The sequence below is a fragment of the Schistocerca nitens genome, chromosome 7 (assembly GCF_023898315.1).
Source record: "Schistocerca nitens isolate TAMUIC-IGC-003100 chromosome 7, iqSchNite1.1, whole genome shotgun sequence".
Taxonomy (NCBI): Eukaryota; Metazoa; Arthropoda; class Insecta; order Orthoptera; family Acrididae; genus Schistocerca; species Schistocerca nitens.
Genome location: NC_064620.1, coordinates 140,081,181 through 140,108,597, shown reverse-complemented (window position 1 = coordinate 140,108,597; position 27,417 = coordinate 140,081,181).

Below are 27,417 nucleotides of genomic sequence, written 5' to 3'. Positions count from 1 at the left end.
CGCCACCTGACTTGCGTCGCATCTTTCTCTGGGTGAGCTAGTAAAACTGCTTTCTTTAGGCTTTCCTTGATTTGCTCGAACGCGCGCTGCATGCTTGATGTCCATTATAGCTTCTGATTTTTCCCAGTGTTCATGCCCGCCAAAGCCTCCATGAGTGGTGCTTGTAAGGCCGCAGCTCCTGGCAGATGTTTGCGGTAAAAATTTAAAACACGTAGGAATCTCCGCAACTGTTGCAAATATAACGGGCGAGGCATCAGCTGTATAACCTCGAACTTCTCCAAAGGACGGATGCCAGCTGCTGAGCCTGTGTGGCCCAGGTAAGTCACCCGATCTTTATGCAAACTGTATTTGGTGTCATTCACCACTACACCATAAGTACGTAGCCTCTCGAAAACCGTCCAGAGGTGCTCTTCGTGGAGGGCTACTGTCGCTGAGAACACCAGTATATCGTCTAAATAGGCGAAAGTGAAATCTAGCCCTCGCAGCACCTCATCGATGAAACGTTGCCATGTCTGTGCAGCGTTTTTTAAACCAAATGGCATGTGTAAAAACTCGAAAAGACCGAAATGTGTAGTGACTGCTGTCTTCAGTATGCCACTGTCAGCCACCGGTATTTGGTGGTATACTTTTTTACAGTCGACTACACTGAAACATTCAGCTCCGGCGAATTTATTTGTAAAGTCGCGAATGTTGGGAACCGGATACCGATCAGGTATTGTACGGGCATTCATCAACCTATAATCACCACAAGGTCTCCAACTTCCATCTCTCTTCCTTACTAAATGTAAAGGCGAGGCCCATGCCCTATCAGATCTTTGCATCACTCCCATTTCCAACATCTCTACGAATTCAGCTTTTGTGTCTGCAAATCTCTCTGGGGCCAACCTTCTCGGTCTGAGGGAGACCGGAGGCCCGGGCACGGTGTTTATGTAGTGAACTGTATGATGGGCCACCATGGCTATTGACTGTGCTGACGGTTTTCTAAGTCGGCATACTTCTGTCACTCCAACCGAACCGTGTACCTTCTCTGTGATTATTTCTACATGATCCTGCACCACCTCTTTGCCCCTTCTAAGCTGAGCTAACAGAATGTCCACCGCAAAAAACTAATGCATATAGAAAATCTGCTCCTAATATGCACTCTGCCACATCTGCAATGACAAAAGTCCAATGAAAAATAATACTAGGTCCTAAATTCACTTCTTTGACACAACTGCCATACGTCATTATGGGCTGTTTATTTGCAGCCTTGAGGCAAAACGATGTGCTGTCACTGAGGGAAGTACACTTCCCCCTTTGCTCCTTCCCGGCATCTCCGCTGTCCTTATGTGTCGGCAGGACCTCCGAACCGGTAGCTCTCAATGCCTCCATCTGCCTCTGCAGCCCGTCTAGCTGCTCCTTGAGTTTTGGAAGTTGTGTACCGTAACAGCGCGCCGCTGCTTATTAATCGCCGCCGCTTGGTATTCTTCCATCGTCGCCTTCGCCTTTGCTATTCTGAGAGAATTACTTGGTTCAACCGTCGCATGAACCCTGTCGGCGAGTTGGAGTAGTGCTTGTACAATGTATCCGTCATTTGCTGCTACAGCTGGTCTTACTGCAGACGGGAGCTGCGCTGTCCCAACGGAATGAAGTGTAGTGTTCGACAATTCATTTACCGTCATGATTCCATGCAAATGCTTCTAATATTCGGAGGGAATTCTGTCACCTCTACGTTCACCTCGCAACACCTGGCAGATTCTTTGGCCTAGCGGTTTAGTAAGCCGGTTGATTAAAATGCCCTTCAATGTTGTATATTGTTGCGTTTACGGCTGCCGTCTAATTATCTCTTCAACTAATATCACTGCCCTGGCATCCAGACTGTTTGCCGCTATCATGCCAGTTCTAACATGGAGAACCAAAGTTCCGGTTTATCGGCCATGAACGGCGGCAGGCGTACTTTCATGCGTTGTGTCCCAGCGAAGCTTCCTCTCGTATATGTGTTCCGACCGCGGATTTTGTCCTGGTAATATCACTGTCCCGCTCCGCTGAATCCATTCCGTGGTGTCGAACGTCGTTCCATAATTCCCGAACCTGACCGCGCAGCATACCCTGCCGGTGTACTGACCGTGCTGTAGAGCTTCTGCCGTTTGGTGTATGTTGTAGTGTACCTTCGTTGTCCTTCTTCTCTGCCTTTTGCCGTACGTGTTCTTTTGACTTTGGGGTCACCACATTGTAGCCACTACGCAGCTCCATTCTATTAATGATACACTCGTTCGTATTCTTAATGTTCAACTTTACTGTGAAGCCATGAGCCAGACATTAACATAGAACATCTAAGACAAAAACAAACACAAAGCAAAGAGTAAATGATTATGTGCACACTAGAGTCTTTGTCGCTGACCCTGTATTGTGCACACACAACTATTCATCTGTGTGCTCCCACAGGACCATTGCTTTTCACAATATATATAAACGACCTAGAAGATAGTGTCGGAAGTTCCATGCGGCTTTTCGCAGATGATGCTGTAGTATACAGAGAAGTTGCAACATTAGAAAATTGCAGCGAAAAGCAGGAAGACCTGCAGTGGATAGGCACTTGGTGCAGGGAGTGGCAACTGACCCTTAACATAGACAAATGTAATGTATTGCGAATACATAGAAAGAAGGATCCTTTGTTGTATGATTATATGATAGTGGAACAAACACTGGTAGTAGTTATTTCTGTAAAATATCTGGGAGTATGCGTATGGAACTATTTGAAGTGGAATGATCATATAAAACTAATTGTTGGTAAGACGGGTGCCAGGTTGAGATTAATTGGGAGAGTCCTTAGAAAATGTAGTCCATCAACAAAGGAGGTGGCTTACAAAACACTCGTTCGACCTATTGCTCATCAGTGTGGGGACCATACCAGGTCGGGTTGACAGAGGAGATAGAGAAGATCCAAAGAAGAGCGGCGCGTTTCGTCACAGGGTTATTTGGTAAGCGTGAGAGGGTTACAGAGATGTTTAGCAAACTCAAGTGGCAGACACTGCAAGAGAGGCGCTCTGCATCGCGATGTAGCTTGCTGTCCAGGTTTCGAGAGGGTGCGTTTCTGGATGAGGTATCGAAGGTATTGCTTACCCCTACTTATACCTCCTGAGGAGATCACGAATGTAAAATTAGAGAGATTCGAGCGCGCACGAAGGCTTTCTGGCAGTCGTTCTTCCCGCGAACCATACGCGACTGGAACAGGAAAGGGAGGTATTGACAGTGGCACATAAAGTGCCGTCCGCCACACACCGTTGGGTGGCTTGCGGAGTATAAATGTAGATGTAGATGTAAAGGCAACCACCTAGTTATTCCAGAAAGCATGAAAGAGCAAAGCATCAGAGAACAACACAATTGTTTATTATCAGGACATTATGGTAAAAAAGCAACGAACATTAAAATAGCTCAAATGTTTTGGTGGCCGAGCCGCAAAATTGACGTTTTCGAGTATGTTTCACAATGTGATTCCTGTAGCAGACGGAATAATCTAGGAAAAAGTAGAGCACCATTGCAAGAACTGCCAGAGACAAGTGAACCATTTGAACGAGTAGGACTTGATGGCGTAGGACCGTTGCCTAAGACTAACGATGGAAACAAATACATATTGACAATGTTAGATCATTTCTCTAGATACCTTGTCATGGCACCAATACCTGATCGGAGCGCTGAGACTATAGCTAAAGTTTTTGTAAAAGAATGGATTCATAAGTTTGGATCACCATTAAGTATAATTACTGATCAAGGAACGGATTTTATGAGTGAATTACTTAAACAGACTTGTAAGCTCATGCAAATAACTCAGTTAAGGACTACACCAGCACACCCTGAAGGAATGGAAGAGTCGAGCGAGTCCACAGAACAATTATTAAAATGGTTAGCAATTATGTGAACAGCAAACACGACAGTTGGGATGTCTGTTTACCGTACTTGGTAAGTTGTTACAATGCCAAAATGCACAGCTCATCTGGCCTAAGTCCATATGAGATCGTCTATGGAAGAATAATGCATTCACCCTTGGACTTTGCACGATCGACTGCCGGAGTCAGCAATGAACACATAAGGGATCTAGCACGCAAGCTAAAGCAAGCATGGAGGGGAGTGAAACAGCGAAATCATCAATCCTTTCTTTAGCAAGCAAGACAACACGACCGCCAAGCGGCAGTGCCACAGTATTGAGTTGGAGATCTTGAGTATCTGAGCAACGTGGTGTTAAAGAAGAGTCAAGTCAAAAAGTTTAAGAAGTTTTGGAAGGGCCATATCCAATATAGGAGGTGGTATCGCCCGTTGTCGCTGTTGGAGCTTAAGCTCTAACTGCCCATTCGTTTGATAGTCGTTCATGTCAATCGGGTAAAGCCATTTCTGGGTAGATTTCCTGTAGTATCGCAAAACGACGAGGACCGACTGAGAAGCAGATCTGCTGTTCTCAAACCCAGGAAGCGAGAATCGCGAGCTCCGAGTCCAGACTTCGAGGCCGAGGCATCACCACATTCCGAGCGATCCTGTTCAAGACACCCCTACAATCTGCGTAAACATATGTAGTGTATAAGAGTGCAATGCTTGTGTTTATTTCAGCCTTGTGCTTATGTGACTGTACTGTGAAAATTTAGTACTGTAGATATTGCACGAGTGCACAATTGAAACTAAACCTTTTATTCCACAGGTTACCACAAAAAACTCATTTATTTTATATTCACAGTTAATTCTAGTATTTAGAGCTAATTAACCCTGTTCATTTTTATTCTAATGTTTGGTATCATAGCGTATTCTACTAATGCTGTAGTAATAGTACCACAGAGTACAGGTGTTTTGTTTGAACTACGATCAGATATGGTAGTTTCAACAAGTAATGCAAAACTTGTCCTCAAGTACAATCTGAGTGAAATCCAGCAACAACTCAATTCTGTAAAGAAGCAAATTGATCTAATTCGTTCTGTTAAGTGTAATGATACAATTTTGGAAATGGGTACATCTTGGTATAATAACTGGGTCATAGCCAAAATGCAGGTAGTTTCTACATTTGCTAATTATGGACAAGAGATTTACTGTTTTTAAAGCTTTTGCCACTCAAAACTTTAATTAGGTGTAAATGTGTCTGGTTTAATTTTGGAGGAAGTATCCTTCATAGTGTATTTGGTACTTTAACTAGTCGAGATCTACTGGAAGTTAAAGGCAAAATATTAGCTCTTGAACAACAGTCCAGTACAGATTCAACTAATGAAATTATCGTATTAAAGAATATGCAATGAACCATTACTAACCACATTGAACAGATTTTAAAGCAATTTATCTTACATTTCCATGTAACCCATAATGAAATGAACGCAAATATCCAAGAACTATTCCAAGGATTAAATGCTGTGAGTGCACACTTAGATTTAAAAACTCTTTTGTTAAGGATTACTGATAGTTTATCAAATGCTAGAATTGGTGCCCTTAACTTAAAAACAGCCTTAGAAAGCAGTTCAAATGTTTGTTTGAGCAGTGTGCAATTGTTACAGATCCTACTATCAATTGAGCGAAAGCTAGATGCAACCTATACTATGATTTACCCTGTTAACTCTTACAATTTATACGATTACTATAAGTTAACCACCACACACTCTTTAATGACTGCAGCTGAATTAACTGTTATTGTTTCTATGCCCATTGCTAGATCAAAGCATAATTTTGAAATGTATGAGATATATACTTACCCTGTGTAAAGGACACAGGCAGATATTCATGTAAAATACATACTGAATGATTATCTACTGATCAGCAGGGATTGAAGATATTTTGTGTCCCTAAATGAAAATGATTTGCGTGTGTGTAAACATAGTCATAAGTTAATTTGCACCTAATTGGCAGTATTCTTAGGCAGTAGAGTGTAGAACTGTGAGAGAGAATTGTTTATGAATCATCCCCCAAGAGATGATTTCCCTAGAATTTTAACGCATCTTTATCATACATTTCTTAAACAATGTTCTGAAGGTATACTTTTCTCCTTTAACTCCACATTGATGTCACATTTACTTGTAAAAATATAATACACATGAGATACCTTTACACTCAGATTGAAAAATAGTGGATTAATCTTGAATGCCACACATTGTGATTTATCATGTGAACTATTTGATATGCCTAGTGCATTGCCAACTACATTTAATGCAACTGGACATTTGCCATTAAAGACAATGTTATCTGTCTATTACAGTGATCCATATATATTAACATAATGAAAGCATTCCTTATCAAGTTTTTTGAAGACAATGATTTAATGAAGGATATTCACGAAAATGTAATTTCTTCCAATAATGAGTTAAACTTCATTGAAGCAGCAAATAGAATCAAGTCCTTCGATTCATCCAGTAATGTTAAAGTATACTTGATTGTCAGTATTGTGTTTTTATTGCTTTTATTAATTTGACTTTTGTCAACAGCATTTGTCATGTATGCAATTGTCATCCTGAAGGCAAGCTTCTCTGTACTGAACGTTACTGTGTCTGCAAATGAAATACATGTTGCATTGCTTTCTGATGCCACAAATGGCTAAAAAGATTCATAACGCTCAGGAGGTCGTTTTGAACCACCTATGGTTGCTCTAGTCTCTGGGGAGAGTGATGTAAGGGTCTACAGGTTGCACGCAGCCATACAGTACGTAACACGTGCACGCCAGTCGACCTATCTGGAATGCTGACAATTTGCTTGGTCAGTACACGTGCGTCTCACCGCAGTGCGACGCAGCGAGTAAGCGGTTGGCTGCCATCCACAGTGCGCCATATTAACTAATGTGGCCTCGGGTGCAAATATGTCTCTTTTCTTAGTTCACCATGGAGCCTTTCGATACGCCTGTAATTAGAATGTCAGACACAGTGATGATGGGTGCATGTAGCATGCGTGTTTTATAATCAGCCTTTGTTAATAAAACTGTTTAAACTTACTTCTTGTGTTCGCACATTGCCATACATCAAGGACCCAGTGCTTACAAATGCTGACAAATATTTCGTCTAATTATCATCCGAGGCAACACAAACAACCCCCTTATAGCTGATATGAACCTTTCTAGCGGATTAAAACTGTGTGCTGGTCCGAGACTCGAACTCGTGAAATTTCCTTTTGCAGGCAAGTGCTTTACTAACTGAACCAAAAAGTTTCATATCAGTGCACACTCTACTGCAGAGTGAATGCGCCTTTCTGGGGACAGAGGAAACTCTGTAAAAATACTGTAAGTGGTATTCTGACTATACCCTCCTGCTAGTGCTGGTATGAGACCCACCCCAAATCTAACAAAATAAACAACAGCAGGAAAAGAAGGAAAAATAAACCCCATATGGCAGCCCTGCTAAACGTGAATGGAGAATGCACCAGCAAATAAGTGCAGAAAACTGATTTGAGTCAGAATTACTATTCCAAAGAATAGGAGACAGAGAAGTTGCCCCAGGTCTCTAGCGATCGACAACAATGCTTTATAACACACGTAACAAGAAATCGAAAATAATTAAGAGCTTCTTTTGAACGAATTGTCTAAGGAAGAACAGTAAACACATAAGCAATGTAAAATATAATTTACTGTCACAAATCTGAAACATAAAGTATAAAGAAGACAGTGGCAGCAGAAAGTGCACCCATATCACAAGCAACGAGCGCACGGAATTAGTTCAAAATTTAATAAAATTGTTTCAACTGGAAAATGCATATGGCCGACGTCGATCCAGTGGGAGTTATAAATGCAGCGCAGCGAGCAGTTATGGGAATATGGGGAGGTGTGTTGTCCAGTCAACGGCAGCATGCAGCACGAAAGCAGATATTGGCTTCAGCTTCAGCACTTGCTTTGGCTTTCGCTGTCCTACAGTCAGCACGCAGCTCACAGTCTGCAGAAGGGTGAGTCATGAACATTTAAAAAGTAGAAACAGTTCTGTGAATATAGGGTTTATTGTTAATATTGTCGATTGGTAACAAATAGTGCATGCCGATCACAAGGAAGATGGCAATGCAAAACGAGGAGTTAAGATCGGTACTAGAAGGTATAATTAAAGAAAAAGCAGAGAAGGATAAGGAAAGACAGAAAGCGGAAGAAGTAGAATTAATTGAGTCCATTAAGGAACCATTTATTGAATCAATAGATGACATACTAAGCCATAAAATACAAGAGGTTAAAGCTAACTTAGAATCTAACTTTAATGCACAAATTAATAATTAAAACATTAAAATAATGCAAATAAACTCTAAAGTAAATGAATTACGAAAATCAGTGCCAGTAGGGATACAACAAGCAGTTAACAGATGATTTACAAGAAAGTGTACACAGAATAGCAACCAGAGAGTGGACAGGCTATCTAGAGCATGTGAATCCCGATTCCAATCGGTACGAGGTAGTATTTCAGACACAAATAAGCGTATCACGTCCATACAGAGAAATGCTGTAATAGGGACAACTGATGCTATAAAACATTTGCAAAAACGTTTACAGTTTTTTTGTAGAACAAGAACTAAAAGACAAAACAGAAACAAAATCACTTCCGGGGAAGATACAATTAACAGTAAACAAGAACTTGATATTTTTCAAACAACTTACGGGAATTCAGCCAGGTAATATTTACAGCGATCGCCGATACTTCGGCGGTAGTACACCCCACCATTTTCAATGCACAAACTAGGCCTTGCCTTGAAAATGGCGGGGTGTACTCCCGCCGAAGTATCGACGGTCGCTGTGAATATTACATGGCTGAATTCCCATAAGTTGTTTGAAAATTGTATACCCCAGGAGAAACTCATATCTCACAAGCACTTGGTAGAATATGGGAAGCAATAGAAGATAGCCGGCCGCGGTGGTCTCGCGGTTGTAGGCACGCAGTCCGGAACCGTGGGACTGCTACGGTCGCAGGTTCGAATCCTGCCTCGGGCATGGATGTGTGTGATGTCCTTAGGTTAGTTAGGTTTAAGTAGTTCTAAGTTCTATGGGACTGATAACCACAGCAGTTGAGTCCCATAGTGCTCAGAGCCATTTGAACCAATAGAAGATAATAAAAAGTAATTAGAAAATAGTGAACCTGAAACGATGACAGCAGTAATTAAAGCTGTAATACATGATTTATATATAGGAAATGGGTTTAATTTAGCAAAGCAGCTTACAAAGTATAAACCAGACGGCGATGCACACACTTTATTTTTTACTAGTATTTCCCAGATCTTTACCTAAAAAGTGGGATGACTAAAAGAAAATAGATGTCGCCTTAGGACGTTTAAATTAATACTTTTCGCTTTTTGTCGTGAACAACGTTGCTAATCCTTATCTCTTACCAAATATTACGCTCCTAGGTCAAGTTGGAAGCGCCTACATTGACTGATAAGTGAGTTAATGATTACCAAAATAGCTAATATATATCGCTGTACTTGTCGATTGCAATGACATAGAAGCTTCTATGTGGTACACAACGAAGGGACCAGACATCTTAGTACGTGACATAAATTTCCACTCGATAGCTCCACCCAGCCCTCAGAGAATTCGTGCTATGTAATGGTCGAATATTACGATAGTCGATTTACAAATGACAAAGAAGTAACTTTTTCGTAACAGTTATCTATAACTTTTCGCGTTTTGTGATAAATATTGCTGCTAATATTCGTCTCTTGCCATATATTACGATTCTAGGTCAAGTGGGAAGCGCCTACAATGGCTGATGAGTGAGTTAAGTGAGTTATCGATTACCAAAATATCTAACAGAAATCAATGTAATCGTCGATGGCAATGACTTGGAAACTTCTTTGGGGTACACAACGAAGGGACCAGACACCTTAGTATGTGACATAAATTTACACTCGATAGCTCCACCAGTCCTCAGATAATTTGTGCTATGTAATGGTCGAACAATACGATAGTCGATATACAAATGACAAAGAGGCTTTTTCGTAACATTCTACTGCAAATTACCACTTTTTACGTTTTGACGCAAATATTGCTGCTAATCCTCGTCTCTCGCCAAATAATAAGTTGCCAATAAATCGCGAGGACCGTAAACCGTCTGGACTGTTTAGATTCCTGAAAAGAGACTTCACTTTGCACCAGCTATCATACGGTCACCGTCAGTAAACGCCGTCTTACGCGCTGCCTCAGGTGACATCACTTTGTGGCGAGCAATTAAGAAGTCAGGGCGAAAGACCATTTAATGGGAACCTACCGGAAAGGTCGCGTCTGAGCTGTACATAGCGTGTTTGGATAGAGACATCAAATTTATTATTAGTATTATCGTCAGGAATATTACTATGTTTTCGGTGTGAAATTTGATCAAATATATCAGTCAATTAGAACTCGAAATCTTCATTTATAGTCATAGTTCCTTATCCCGCTGATTAAATAGAGAAAAGAAATAATCATTTCTGTGGGCAGGACAAGAATGTGGACTTGCAAACTCTCGTAAAAGACGGCAACTCGCCGCCCCACATATGGTTCGTATCGGCCAGTAAATTAAACATTGAAAGTGATCAGTACAAAACAACGAACTCGACAGGCACTAACAGGACACCAAAATGAAATAGGCAGAAACGAGTGCGAGAACAGTGCTAAGATTTAACGCGAGTGTGCAAAATAAGCTGTGAATGTTAACCACAGTAATCTTGATCGTGACGGAAGGAGAAAAGAATACGACACTAGATCACGGCTCCCAACTGCACTGAGGTTAAAAGAAGACAGAACATCATCACGGAGCTGCATGAACTTGCAAGCCACCTGCAAGGTACTGCTCGCGCTCACCAGTGCCCAGTCCCCCTGGAGCTACTGCAGTAGGTGATACTAACCGCCACCCTCACATACAAAAAATGGAATGTATTGTTATGAATAATGCGAAAATTAAGATGGAACCAGTCTGTAACGATGAATCCTCAGAATCAGAAACCGAAATTAATGAGGATGGGTCCATTAAAGTAATAAATCCAAAATCGGTTGGTGATTTGCCAAAAGTAGAATCTGAAGTGAATTTCAATGGTACTACAAAGTTAGAACTATTCTCTGAGGACGAGGTAACTGAATTAGAAGTCAAAAAGGGCTCAATGTGTCTGAAATTCAGCCAAGTCAGGGAATGCTAGAAACTCATTTAAAATCAGTGAAAATGCCTAGTGGCAATGTAGAGGCACCAAACTGGATGCAATTACTGTTTGCTAAACTTGAATCGCATCATAAAGAACTAAAGCATTAAAGGATGAAATGACCTCAACACTGAGTAATTTAAATTATAAAATTGACGCTAATCACAATGATCTGCAAGTCAAAGTAGGGCAACAGCAAAATAAACTGCACAGTCCTTTCAAAGGCGAAATTAGAAAACTTCGCAAAGAATTCAAAGCAGCAGATGAACTTATGGAAAGAAGGTTCTCAGAAAGAATAGGCAACGAATCCAAACCTTGCTCTAATTGATTTGAAGAAGTAACTATTAAAGTAAATGCTTTTCAGAAAGATATTAAGAAAGTAAAATCTGACTGTGTGAAATATTGTGAAGATATTGATAAAAGATTCTCTGACAGGGTGGAAGCAGTAGAATCACAAGTTGAAGAACTAAATACTAGTGTTACCATCATAGAAAATAGAGTAACCTCTGATAGTTCCTGTAATACTACTGTTCAGCATGTTTTTCAGTTGATGCAGCTTTCATCGGATATCGTCAGTTTATACGTTTTGATCCAGACAAACAAATTCATCCATTCGAGTTCTGGAATGATTTTGAGGATGTTTTGCCTAGTGCATGGTCAGAGCGAGAGGACATTTCTTTCATAAGAAGTCATTTGTCAGGAGATGCTTTGCAGTGGTCAGCTGATGTAATGATAAAATAAAAACTCTTTCTGAATTTAAAACTGCATTTCTTGACGAGTAATGGCCACGCAACAAACAAAACGATGTCTCGAGAGAGTTTCTGAGTGGTAAAAAGTTTGCTCCAGGTCGTGAGTCTGTAAAAGAGTTCTCTAGGAAGTGGGTTTCACAGCCGTAACATTTGACAGAAAAGATGAAACCGGAAATGATTATCATGGGTCTAGAAGGTAAGCTGCCTTGGTGCTGGCAGAAGGAAATTATTTCCGCACCTGGGGATAATGTAGATAGGTTCATTTAATATTTGGAGCGAGTAGAAAGAGTAGCTGCTGCTGAGGAGCAGGTGCTAAAAAATAACAGGTCTTCTAACAATCACGTAAACAACAGAAGTAATGACAGTGGGAACGTGAATGTTAGAGTGTGGAGGTTCGGAATACCAGGTCTAATTATAGTAGTCAAGACCATGGTAGAGGAAGAGGGGGTAGACAGTCACCACACTTTCGCAACAGTTATTATGACGAGAGCAGAAATGTAAATAATGTGCCACTGAGACAAGGCGGAGAGCATAATACAACCCTATCTGATTCTGTAACAAATGAACCCAACAGGCAAACATGTGGAAAACTAAATCCCATGTATGAGGAAACTGGCGCTCACAAGTCGGAAACAGTAGTACAAGCAGTAACCAAAACACAAACCCCAGTTAGACAGGTAACAGTGGCGATGAAATAGGAACAGACAGTACCAGCGACGTGTTAAACCACTCTCATAATATAGTTGACAGCATTTTGGACATTGTAGAAAACTGGGTCAAAGAAGAGAAAGAAAACGCTATAGATAATAGAAGGAAGAAATTAATGAGTTTGAATCTGATAGAGACGAAGATGAAATAAAGGCTTACATCTTCGACGATAATGGCAATCTGAAGGCTAAAGTTCGGTAGAGGAAGTGGAGTCAGTTTTGCGAGGTTTTAAAGAGGAGGAATCGGTGGATGAAGGGGTTAGCAATAACAATGATGTCTAGGAACCTGATAGCTGTTTTGACTTGCCACAAACTGTAAAAGCCGACGACAGTGCTTTAGATAGCAGTGGTGCATAGGAACGCAGTTCCTCAGAGGTAGGGAATAGTTTAGCTGATGAGCAGCAAACGAAAGTAGTGGAAGTCGTCAAAGTGCTTTGATTTAAAATTGGTGGACAGGTTGGAAAAAGCAGCTAAGAACGTAGTGACTGATGATCCCGAGAATCTGTGTGAGAATGTATTTACAACTGAACAAAACCACTTTAGCTGGAAACAGATTGAAGAGGATTTGGTAGAAGATGTTTGTGAGAAAGCTGTTCAGACTAAAACAACTCATACTATTATAAAAACTAACGTCTCAGGAGTAACAGAGTGTTGTCTTCTTGACAGTGGCAGTGAAGTAAGTGCTTTGTCCCAAACATTTTCTGGTTCTATTCCTAATAAGAGTGAACTGACTGTCATGAAAGTAAGTGGTTTGAGAATAATAGGTGCTACTGGAAACGTTACTAGAACAGTACAGTATGAAGCTTTGATATCAGTTGGTATAGGTGACGTGATAATAAATCATCCTTGTTTAATTGTGCTCAGTGATGATGATGATGAGCGTTTGGCGTCATTGGCCGGGAGGCCCCTCGCGGGGCAGGTCCGGCCGCCATATCGCAGGTCTTATGACATTCGGCGCCACATTGGGCGACCTGCACGCCGGATGGGGATGAAATGATGATGAACACAACACAACACCCAGTCCCTGAGCGGAGAAAATCTCCGACCCAGCCGGGAATCGAACCCGGGCCCAGAGGTCGGCAATCCGACACGCTGACCACTCAGCTACTGGGGCGGACATTGTGCTCAGTTTAAGTGTTGAGATATTAATAGGTACAGATTTCTTAACAAAATATCAGGGCAGGATTGATTTTGATGAGAACAACTTAGTTTTAACCTCACCTTGTTCTCAGGTAGTAAACGAGCCTTTTATAGGGAGTTATATAGGGACTAATAATGAAGCCTGGGAACTGCCTATTAGGGTGATGAGGGATAATGGATACTTGCCAGGAGATACTGAATTCAATAATAATGTGCAAGATGCTAATGCAGAACGGAGCTATACCCCAGAAGATATACAGGCAAAGGTACAGTCAACAAATCAAATTTCTAATAAACAAAGAACAGAATTAAGGGAAGTATTAACCATGCATCTCAATGTATTCTCGAATACACCTGGTGAAGTTAAAGGGTATGTTTCAAGAAAGCATGCAGTTAAGAAAGAAAGTAAACACATGTTGGCAGGGGTGTCATTGAGAAAGCAGTTAGTGAATATAATAACCATCTTGTTGTTGTGCTGAAGTGTGACTGAAGCATTAGATTAGTACTGGATGTGTACCAGTGACCATCCACAAAATGAAGTTCTCATAAGAGAGAGTGACCATCCCTAAAATATGAAAGAGCAAATACAAAAATTCCGAGGAGTTAGGTGCCTTACATCTGTGGACATAACTTATGGATACTGGAATTTGCCCCTCGAGAAAGAATCACGAAAATATACAGCCTTTATGTATGAAGGAGTGTGCTAACAGTACAAAGTAGTCTCATTTGGATTAAATATTTTTGTGTGTACCTTTGTAAGCGTAATGGCTCATGTATGGGTAGGGATTGTTAGATCAGGTAACTATTTGTGTAGGTGATGTGCTGTTGGCTACTCCCATATTGGAAGAACATATTAGTCTATTGAACATTGTGCTAGAAGCTATAGAAAAAGGAGGTATGACATTGAAGTCAGAGAAGGCTGAGTGTGTAAGGTACAAAATAAAATTCCTGGGCCATGAATTTAGCAGGAAAGGTATATTACCTGATCCCTCCAAATTATCAGTCTTTGAAAAGTTTGAAGCGCCCTGAAATAAAAAGCAGCTCAGATCAGTGTTCTGTTTGTTCGGATTCTACCGCCGTCTTGTTACAGACCACTTGTTTAATGCATCTTGAGTACTCCACTTGTTGAAGAAGAATACTGTGTGGGTTTGGACTGAAGACTGCCAGTCTGCTTTTGAAGAATTAAAAAACTGTTTGATAAATAGTCCGCTTTTACACCATCCCGATTTTTCAAAATCTTTTGGCATGTCAATTGGCGCAAGTGGTTATGGGATTGCTGTAGAGGTGTTTCAGGCAGAAACGGAACACGACCAAGAGGTTCATAAAACCGTCGCTTTTGCGAGTCGTTCGCTGCAACCTGCTGAGCGAAATTATGGAATTTCGGAATCAGAGGCACTGTCCATCGTGTTTGATATGCAGAAGTTTTATCATTATTTGCTAGGGCACAAGGTGACAATCTATAGTAATCACAAGGCACTTACGTTTCTAAAAACCTGCAAACTGAGACATCCAAGGCCAACCAGCTGGGCTATGCACCTTCAGCAGTTCGACCTTGAAATTAAATACGTCTAAGGAAAGAACAATCTGGTAGCAGATGGGCTATCTAGAAGTGCTGAGGTATGTAGGGATTCAGAAATTGCGCTAGCAGACAGGAATGAAGTAAGCATGTTGGCCATACATGAGCTCAAGGAGGAGAGAGCCTTGAAGAAAATATTTAAAAACTTAAGATGGGAGAAGAATGATGATGATCAATTGAGGTAAGTCAAAAACCATTTAGGAGTCCCTAATTATCAAAAAGTAGCACAACACAACTGCTTACATAAAGGAATTTCATTCTGAAGAAGAAAGTTAGATTCCACACAATGTAAAATATATTTTCCCTCACAACACGTGGATCTGTTGATAGATTACGTGCATCTACGATATGGCCATTATAGGGCCAAGAAATGCATTGCTAAATTGAGTGAGAAAGTCATTTTCGATAACCTGCATCGTAGAGTAGCAAGAAGGTTAGCATCCTGCGTTATTTGTCACAAGATGCATGCAGTAAATACTATAATGCAGGGACATATGCACCATGTAGAACCAGGCGAACCCCTGGAATTACTTATAGCCGATCTTTTTGGCCCCTTCTCGTCATCTAAAGGAGGATGTACCCATGTTTTTGTGGTGATTGACAGTTTTAGCAAATATGTCAAACTATATCCGATAAAGAGAGCTAATGACAAAACTCTGGTAGACTAGCTAGACAAGGACAATTTTGTAAAGTTTGGAAAGCCTAAGAGTCTCTTATCAGATAAAGGTCCTTTGTGATTGTAAAATGTGTCAGTATCTGCGATAACAGAGATGTGAAATTTAGCCAGAGGAGAATAATATTGTCAAATTACAAAGAAATGTTAATAGTCAGCAGTCGTATAAAAGAACCATGTACAGCGTATTCTTTGGTCTTCTCTGTGTAGAGCTGAATGCGAGAGGAAGCTGTGTCGAACTGATTTATGAATGGGTAGGCTTCTTTTGTCTCTGTCTAGACTTAGCCGCCATTAGAGGAGGCGTTACAAATTAATGTGAGTTGAATTATTGTTGGATCTAAATATATCAGAATTTATCTAAAGTGTGTATTATTAATGTAAATTAGCTTGCCCATGTCATCTATAAAATTTCTTTAAAGAATTTTCAGCATTTTTAGCGGTATTGCTGGGCTGTGCCGCGACCGATCGATTTGCAGCGGCGGCACATTTAAAAAATTGTTCCGCTAAAGGAAAAATGAACCAAACCCGTAAATCGGGAACAGATAGATAAAAATTAACAGTGAATTAAGAAAATGTTCTTCTTTTACAGTGATCCTGAGACTGATGAACTTTTAAACTAATTATACGTTTGTGCATTCGTAGGCGGATAGTTAATGTTAGTTAACATTGAAATTTAACAATTTTCATTCTTTCAAATAACTTAAATGTATAGTGAAGTAGGTTTGATCAGTGATAATTAAATGTCGGCTTGGCAATAATTAACCATTTTCTGCTAATAGAGATAATCTTGTGTTCTATAGCTAACGCCGGGATAGAATTCAGTAATTATTTAAATAAGTACAAAAAACCCACTGCACTTAGAAAATGTGTGCCAAGGCCGAATTATGTAAAGGATTTAATTCTCAACTAAATATGCTTAATCAGTTAATATGAGTTCACGTAATTCTTAAATGTACGTAATTCTTTTGAAAGTGAATTTTTTATTACCACACGTAAATAAGAGAGAGGTTCTACAACAAAGTTCGTACTTACAGAAGACAGTTAAAGAGAGAGGCAAATTAAGTAACTAAAAGCAATAATAACAATTAATAATTACATTCTTTAACGAAAATAACAGCGATTTCGTTAAATTGGCGCCCAACGTGGGGCACGAATATGCAGTGGCCACTAAATACCCATGAGATAACTAGGGAATTATTATAGTCGAACTTTGTTGGAGAACATTTAATAATTTTTCCATGTATTGTATGTATTGCATAACCAATATTGTGTGGTAATACCCGTATATGATTTTTTGCATGAGAACACTATATACCCAGAGGTAAGCTGAAGAAGAGAGCTCATTATAGCGAAAAATTAATTACCTACCACAATATCAGGGGGCAGCTGCACCCAAGATAGATCACCAAAAGGTAAAGTACAGTGTAGTTGTCCTGTGGGTAGTAAAGTAGCCTCAGTGCAGTGTTCTCGGATCATTAGTGGTGTGCTTGTTGTTAGTGCTTTGTTTTAAAATAACAGGACATTTGAGTAGTTAGTCACTGTAGTATATAATAAGTGTGTTTTAACAAATGACCATTTCTTGTGTGATTATGTCAGTGAAACCTGAGTGTTAGGATATTTAGTTCAGATTTTGTTTCTTTTGTTGACTATGGTTAGGTTTCGTAGTCAGAAAGATATCAACATGGATAATGAACAACAGTTAGTAAGTAGTGATACCGAGTTAGAAAGTGGGACACAAAGTAATGTTAGTGACGTAGTTCAGGAAGTACAATGTGAGAATCTGGGGGCAGAAGGGCAAGAAATGTTGCCACCGCCACCCAGTGATTCAGTTGATAGCGGAAGTACCGTGCCACCCGCAAGCACTGGACACGGACCAGAGAGTGGTGAGGTGTCAGAAGTGCAATCATTAAGAGTTATGTTCGAGCGCATGCTCAATTTCCAAGCTGAATTTGTACATATGCAAGCAGAACGCGATGGAGAACGTGATGCTAAACAAGCAGAACGCGAAAGAGAACGTGATGCTGAACAAGCAGAGCGTGACCAGAGATTGGTAGCTGAATTTGCACGTATGCAAGCAGAACGTGATAGAGAACGTGATGCTAAACAAGCAGAGCGTGATCGACGCCTGCATGAGAGAGACTTGCAGTTAATGCAATCTTTGGAAGCTATGCAAAGTGAGATTGTTAGTTTGAAACAAAACTATGAAACCATACCCAAAACGGTGCAAGAACTAAGCGAAAGAGTAGATAGTATCCAAGTGGCTAACGCCAGTATCGTAGATGAAATCGGTGTACTGACTAATAGGGTGGAACAATTAGAAATTGCCACAAATCAAGTAATTGAGCACAAAGTGTCCGAACAAGTGCACAAAATAGAAAACGAAGTTATAAAAGAAATAGACGAGAAAGTGCACGCCGCGATTGAAGCCAAAGATGTGGGCTCGAATGCGGAGGTGCAGAACCTGAAAAAGGTGGTACACACTGACATTCCGCTGTGGCAGCGGAATAGCAATCGTCGTCTTGCCGAAATAGAAATCAGCTTGCGGCATGACGACTCACAGGTGTATGTCATGCCAGCCAGGTCCAACAATGATAGGCATATAAATACAGCAGTAAAAAATTGCGACTGCGAGACAGAACAGGCAACCAATGTAAGCGAAACAAATAAATGTCATTCCAAAATAGTGATTGAAGAAAGCCTGATTAGAAACCGACAGTTTCAGATCTTTACAACGGAGAAGAAATCTGTTCACCCTGCAGTGTTTATCAAGGGATTTAGAAACATTTTGCCTAGCGTTTGGAGTCATACACAGAAAATACAGTTCGTTATGTCTTACATACAAGGAGATGCTGCATTATGGGCAACCGAAGCAGCTGACAGTTGCGATACATATGAGCAATTTGAAAAGGCATTCTTGGCCAAATATTGGTCAACATGTATTCAGGAGAGATTACGGAAGGAGGTATATAATCCAGAGCCGTATTCTCCACGATTAGGCAATTTGCGAAAATATTTTGATAAGTACATTAATAAGACCCGTTATTGAGACGAGCAGATTTCATCCCGGGATTTGATCAGGCTTTTGAAATCACACTTGCCGATACACGTAAAGGAAAAACTTATACACGTGCCGGAGAATGACATGGAACATTTCTTGTCTGTTCTGGACTCAATTGACCTGATTCAGGAGGACGTTAAGGCAGCCTCTGAACAGGCTAGAAGTAACGGAAACGGTTACAGAAATGGTCGAAATAACACGCCTCCACCAAATAATGGAAACGGTGGAGGTAACAATAGGAGACAAGATTATGTACAAAACGGGAATAGAGGTAGAGACCGGAACGGCAATAGTCCGCCGGTGAATAATGACCGGAAAAGGAGGTCTGATGACCGATATGAAACAGGCCCACCAAGCAATAGTAGATGGAAAAATGCCAGGGGGCCGTGGAACACTAATACCTATAATGATGCAAACCGAACTTGGCCACAGAACCAGAGGCCCAGTACGGACCGGCCAAACAGTGAAGGATATGACAATAACCGACCACCACCACAAAATGCGCCAATTGCGCAACCGTGGCGGCCGACGCAACACAACTTACACATAGTGGAGGTCAGTGACACAGAGCAGCCACACCCATCCACCTGTAATAATTCAACAAACTAGATTCAGCCGAGATACGCTCTCCATCGTCGGCTGAGGTTTGGAGTGAGAGCAGCCCGACACCGAACAAAACATTGGGAATCTGTATCCTCAGGTATAATGACGGGGTACAGATGGGACATGAATTGATAACTGAACCACCCACATGCATAAAGGAGCACAAAGACAAAGTACAAGCGGTAATAGAGATCAAAATTAACAATATTGATGTGCAAGCGATCGTAGATACAGGTGCTACTGTCAGTGTCATGAGTATGGACTTATTCAAAGTACTGGGGAAAGAAAGGCGTATGCTGACTTTTCCTGTGAACAATTGTAAAGACACTGGAGCCATAAGTGCACAGCGACAAATAATTAAACTCCAAGTGCGGGTAGAAATGTATATAGGGGAAGAAGCCATAGGGTGCTCATTCCTGGTAGTAAAGGGTTTAAGGGTAGCCTGCATTTTGAGGGTGGATTTTTTAGAGAAAGGGACGCAGTAATCGACCTTTCTCGGGGAAGATTAAGTTTGATGAACGCTGGTAGGAGGATAGAATTGTCCATGCTCAGATCTGAAGAGGTACCTGTGCCTAATTGTAATGCTATTAACATAAAGTGTAGGAATCAGTGGATACTACATTTAGACAATCATTGTCAAGGACAAAATCTCTATTACCCAGACGTACAAAGTGATCAATTAAAAGCAAATGTGGGCGCACTAGTGAACAAAGTATCACAGTCCGAAAATTTGAACTCAATGCAACAGCAGGATTTGGTGCAGTTATTAACTATCTATTCAGATGTATTTTCAGATCGACCAGGAATTGTTAAGGGATATCAGTACAATATCGAGGTGAAGCCTCACAAAACCTACTGTCGAGCCTCATACTCCATTCCTTGGTCCAAGAAGGAAATAGTAGCTAAAGAAATAAGAAAACTGATCGAGTGGGGAATAATAGAACCGTCTTTGTCTCCTTATAGTAGTCCTTTGGTGGCGGTAGCAAAAGCAGACGGACAGGTACGGTTAGTATTAGATGCGAGAGACATAAACGAAATTATTGTACCTGTCAGGACTCATCCGGAAAACTTAGATGAGCAAATTCAAAAATTCCATGGAGTGAATTATTTGACATCTATTGATATGAAAAGTTCATTCTGGCAAATCCTGCTTATACCCGAGTCGAGGAAATATACTGCATTTATATTTGGGGGAAGGAGCTACCAATTTAGGGTACTACCTTTCGGCTTAAATGTAAGTGCAGGAGTTTTCATAACAGCCCTCGACGCGGTTTTAGGTCCGGATTTGCTGCAAAGGGTAACAGTGTATGTAGACGATCTGGTAATTGCCACTGCCACCTGGGAGGAGCACGTAGAACCACTGAGTAGAGTCTTAGAAAAGTTTAAGCAAGCGGGAGTGACAGCGAATCTTGAGAAATCCAAATTTGGACGTAATCAGATTAAATTTCTAGGTCACATAATAACACCACAAGGGATCAAACCCGACAGCAAAAAACTTGACGCAATTCGTGGGTTTCCTAGCCCGAGAACTAAGAGACAACTCAAAGCGTTTATAGGTCTTGCATCCTTTTTTAGACGGTTTGTTCCAAACCAATTAATGAATAACGAATCTTTATTGAGCCTATTGCGTAAAAATGCGCACTGGGTGTGGACAGAAGAATGTCAACGCGCATTTGACGCTATCAAAAACGCCTTGGTGAATGCAAACATACTGCGACACCCAGACATGACAAAAGATTTTTGCATAGCGACAGATTCGTGTTCATACGGTCTAGGCGCTTGTTTATTCCAGTGGGACAGGAGCAACAACCCCACAACAATCAATGTAATCGGATTTGCCAGCCGCACGCTAAACAGCTGTGAGAGAGCATATTCCGCTACCGAATTAGAGGCTCTTGCAGTGGTTTGGGCGGTAAAGAAATTAACTATTACATCTATGGTAAAGAAATCAAAGTATTCAGTGACCACCAAGCTCTGAGCTATTTAATGTCTTGTAAATTATACCATACCCGCTTGCTAAGATGGAGGTTAGCATTACAGGAATATAAAATTAAGATTATGTACCTAAGAGGACAAGATAATGTTGTAGCTGACGCCTTTTCGAGACTTCCACTAGGGCAATCCTCAGTGTCAAAGATTTTGGAACAATCGGGGGAATATCGAATACTCTTAGTACAAGATAAGGTACATAGGAGGGACTTTTTACATATGTGTAAGAATATGTCTATATTGCAGGAAACTGATCCGATTTGGCGAGATATCATTAGCAAAATTAAAGAAGGAACCAATCTTAAAAGTAATCAGAATTTCAAAATAGTAGATAATATTCTGTATTATAAAACAGGTGTGTCAAATGACCGTGGAGTCGTGTGTATACCGCAACAGGCTATCCCAGCTGTAGTGTGGCACACGCATTTAGCATGGGGTCACGCTGGGATAGGCAAAACAATAAGGATTTTATCCAAATTCTGTTACTTTAAGGGAATAAGCCAGCAGACTCGCACCATTATCAGGACTTGTCCTCTGTGCCAAAAAGCTAAGTTTCAAAATAAGTCCACAAGGTTTGAACTGCATCCTATAGTGCCTCATCGTCCACTTCAGTTAGTATCTATAGGCATAGCAGGACCCTACCCACGAGCCAGGGGTGGATTAAAGTACATTTTAGCGGTGTATGACCTTTTCTCTAAATACTTAAAAATATACTGCCTTAAATCAGCCACTGCTCGTGGAATAGTTAAATGGTTAGGGAAAGAATATTTTACACAAGTGGGTAAGCCTGAAGCGATAATATCGGATAATGCTTCCTATTTTACAGCCATACCTGGAAAAACTATTTACATGAACAAGATATAAAGCACATACTAATATCCCGTTTTCACCCACAAGCAAGTTTAGTAGAGAGAACATTTGGAGAGTTAAATAAATTTTTCAGGTTATACATGGCATATAAGCACACAAGATGGCCAGATATAATACCTAAGTTTGTGGAAATTCACAACGCAACCCCGCATGCTTCTACGGGGTATCCACCAAACGAGATTATAATGAATAATAATAGAGTTCTGAATGAGTGGCTGGCACCTTTGCCTAAGGTCCCAGTCATTCCTGAGCCTATGGAAGAGAAGACAAGAAAAGCAGGGTGCAACCTTACCAGGTGCGCTCAGATAAGGAAAGAAAAATATAATCGACATGTGACGAATCACCAAAAATTTAGTGTCGGGGACTTGGTACTCTTACGCAATCATCCTAAGTCCTCGGCATCCTTGAAACAGAATAGCAAGTGGCAATTGGTGTACAATGGAGCTTTTAGAGTAGTAAGTGTGCCACATGAGTGTAGCTATCTCTTAGCAGATCCCCACTCAGGGAGAGTACGGGGACTGTATCCGCGTAAGGATGTAAAAATATTCCTACAGTAAAAGACTAATAGTCCTATGTGGACACCATTCTTTTGTAAATGAATGAACATTAATGATGTGTGATCTGTAGACATAATGTACTAGTGTAGAAGTATTTAGTTATAAGAATATGATTGACTTTCTCTTTTGCTTATGAATATTTGTGTTATGTCTTCTTTTAATTAATGTTAGCTTAAACGTGCTCTAAATGTCTGCACAGATAACCTGATTAGTGCAATTATTTATAGTGTTAAATTGTGATAGAGATCAGTCAGGAGGAACATTTTAGTAATGATTAGTTTGTGTACTGCATAATATTCTATATGTGTGTCAAACTTGAAATATTTCTTGTACAATATTTTTATTATATATGTGTATATATGTATATATGTGTAGCTGTCAGATTGACAGATTCGAACCCAGAACAATATCAATCATACGAGGCCCTGAGAACTTTATTATCAAACCAATGTTATCAAAGAGAATAATGCACCCAGTAGTGACCCGAGGCCACCATGGGAGGCAAACTTATTGCAAATTTAAGCAGCGCAAAGTTACGCACAAAGAAGCTTCAATTGAAGCATGTGTAGATTTAATCAGTAAAAAAAAAAGGAGCTAGCCTCATACAGTCCAAGTCAATTTTAGCCTACAGAGACTACACTGTAGTTACATAGGACCTTACAAGTGAAGTAAGACATAATTTCAAAGGAGTTATTGAACAATATGCCTGAATCCGGCTGGAATGCACAAATAAAATCTACTCGAACACGAATATAGATGATTTTTGGGCAAACTAATACGAAATTTTAATATTTGTTACCATGTACGCAAATATCACACACCTTGGTAAAGAGTTAGAATGTGCTGTTACAAAAATTGCATAACGGACATTGTAAATAAAAATAAAGGAACTTAAACCAAAGTGCAGTATTGTGTGGCAGAGACAGACAGTGACTGTTAAACCTGCAGCAATACGTCATGAAGTTGTGGTTTATAAGTAATAAAAAACTGTATCATCGCCGTGTGTGCAAGTGGACAAGGAACTAGCACGACACGAACAGTGAGCCGATAACGGATGGTGGACCAAGTTAGTGCCAACCTTTAATTCTTTGTGTGTCAAGGGACGCTAGGAAAGCGCATTGACTACAGAGATACATTTTGTCCTAAGGTGAAAACTTGCGTGTGACTAATGATAAGTCATGACATGGTGAAAATATTGTGTGCCCATAAAACGTGTTACTGTGACAACGAAACATTGTGCAAACCAGACTAGTGAAGGCCTACTGAATAATAACTGCCAATAACTGTGTGCGTTTTTTCCCACAGCAGGAAAAATGCCCATAAGGATAGTACACTTTTTGTGAACTTGTTGCATGTTGCTGGAGCACTACAAGAAGACGTCACACGGGCGAGCTGATATACAACGCGCATCCGGCTACCTCAGCCATGCAGCGGCCGCAGCAGCCCGTAGCAGACCAGACAGCCACGCCCCTCCGCGCCGTAGCTGTCAACACTGGGGGCGGTGACCTACACGGAGCCGACGCGCCGCGCCAAGCGCCGCTCAACAATCACTCCGCACCGCTCACCGACTACAGCATTATTGTCATTTTCCAAAATATTTACACAACTGCATAACATGTCAATGACTCCATTTTGATAAACATTGAACATTTATTATGTACGTCCGTAAACTGATAAGAGAAAATGAACACTAACAAGTGCAAGAGATGAATTTGTAACACGTAGGTAGTGGAAACATTATGAAAAGTGATCCTGTGACTGTGATATTATGTAACCGTTGGTGACAAACTGCTAAATTAATTCAAATGAATGACTGTTAAAGAGACAATATTAATCATGAACCAACTGGGATGGCTGGGCTCTGGCACAGTTTTGCCCAGGTTTCCTGTCTGCCTTCGCCCAAATGGGGGAGCCATGAACATATATAACCCTGGGACTAATTAAAAGAGCCATTCCATAACAAATACAGAATTGTAAAGAACGTTACTGGCACCATTGTGTCAAAGTATAGAAACTCTTTGCCAAATGCTGCCAGGGGGCAATGTAACGTTCCCTGGCAAACTCATGCTATTAATGAACTAAAATTTATTTGTACCATATACGCCGCTCTGAGCAATCTGTATATAATGTAATTATTTAACAAAAAATATTATTGAATTTTGTGTAAAAGACATTTCTTATTATCGTAATATTTTTTGTAGTAATATTCTCTCTGTATTTAGGATAGTAATTTTTCTATATTTATTATGTGATTGTAAAATGTGTCAGTATCTGCGATAACAGAGATGTGAAATTTGTGTAAAATTGAATTTTGTGTAAAAGACATTTCTTATTATCGTAATATTTTTTGTAGTAATATTCTCTCTGTATTTAGGATAGTAATTTTTCTATATTTATTATGTGATTGTAAAATGTGTCAGTATCTGCGATAACAGAGATGTGAAATTTAGCCAGAGGAGAATAATATTGTCAAACTACAAAGAAATGTTAATAGTCAGCAGTCGTATAAAAGAACCATGTACAGCGTATTCTTTGGTCTTCTCTGTGTAGAGCTGAATGCGAGAGGAAGCTGTGTCGAACTGATTTATGAATGGGTAGGCTTCTTTTGTCTCTGTCTAGACTTAGCCGCCATTAGAGGAGGCGTTACAAATTAATGTGAGTTGAATTATTGTTGGATCTAAATATATCAGAATTTATCTAAAGTGTGTATTATTAATGTAAATTATCTTGCCCATGTCATCTATAAAATTTCTTTAAAGAATTTTCAGCATTTTTAGCGGTGTTGCTGGGCTGTGCCGCGACCGATCGATTTGCAGCGGCGGCACATTTAAAAAATTGTTCCGCTAAAGGAAAAATCAACCAAACCCGTAAATCGGGAACAGATAGATAAAAATTAACAGTGAATTAAGAAAATGTTCTTCTTTTACAGTGATCCTGAGACTGATGAACTTTTAAACTAATTATACGTTTGTGCATTCGTAGGCGGATAGTTAATGTTAGTTAACATTGAAATTTAACAATTTTCATTCTTTCAAATAACTTAAATGTATAGTGAAGTAGGTTTGATCAGTGATAATTAAATGTCGGCTTGGCAATAATTAACCATTTTCTGCTAATAGAGATAATCTTGTGTTCTATAGCTAACGCCGGGATAGAATTCAGTAATTATTTAAATAAGTACAAAAAACCCACTGCACTTAGAAAATGTGTGCCAAGGCCGAATTATGTAAAGGATTTAATTCTCAACTAAATATGCTTAATCAGTTAATATGAGTTCACGTAATTCTTAAATGTACATAATTCTTTTGAAAGTGAATTTTTTATTACCACACGTAAATAAGAGAGAGGTTCTACAGCAAAGTTCGTACTTACAGAAGACAGTTAAAGAGAGAGGCAAATTAAGTAACTAAAAGCAATAATAACAATTAATAATTACATTCTTTAACGAAAATAACAGCGATTTCGTTAAAACGCAAAAACTCTTCCCCCACTAGTTTTACCATTGGTGAACTAGTGTTGGTCAAAACTAAAGAAAAATCTTTTACACACACACACACATACACACACACACACTCACACACATATATATATATATATATATATATATATATATATACACTCCTGGAAATGGAAAAAAGAACACATTGACACCGGTGTCTCAGACCCACCATACTTGCTCCAGACACTGCGAGAGGGCTGTACTAGCAATGATCACACGCACGGCACAGCGGACACACCAGGAACCGCGGTGTTGGCCGTCGAATGGCGCTAGCTGCGCAGCATTTGTGCACCGCCGCCGTCAGTGTCAGCCAGTTTGCCGTGGCATACGGAGCTCCATCGCAGTCTTTAACACTGGTAGCATGCCGCGACAGCGTGGACGTGAACCGTATGTGCAGTTGACGGACTTTGAGCGAGGGCGTATAGTGGGTATGCGGGAGGCCGGGTGGACGTACCGCCGAATTGCTCAACACGTGGGGCGTGAGGTCTCCACAGTACATCGATGTTGTCGCCAGTGGTCGGCGGAAGGTGCACGTGCCCATCGACCTGGGACCGGACCGCAGCGATGCATGGAATCACGCCAAGACCGTAGGATCCTACGCAGTGCCGTAGGGGACCGCACCGCCACTTCCCAGCAAATTAGGGACACTGTTGCTCCTGGGGTATCGGCGAGGACCATTCGCAACCGTCTCCATGAAGCTGGGCTACGGTCCCGCACACCGTTAGGCCGTCTTCCTCTCACGCCCCAACATCGTGCAGCCCGCCTCCAGTGGTGTCGCGACAAGCGTGAATGGAGGGACGAATGGAGACGTGTCGTCTTCAGCGATGAGAGTCGCTTCTGCCTTGGTGCCAATGATGGTCGTATGCGTGTTTGGCGCCGTGCAGGTGAGCGCCACAATCAGGACTGCATACGACCGAGGCACACAG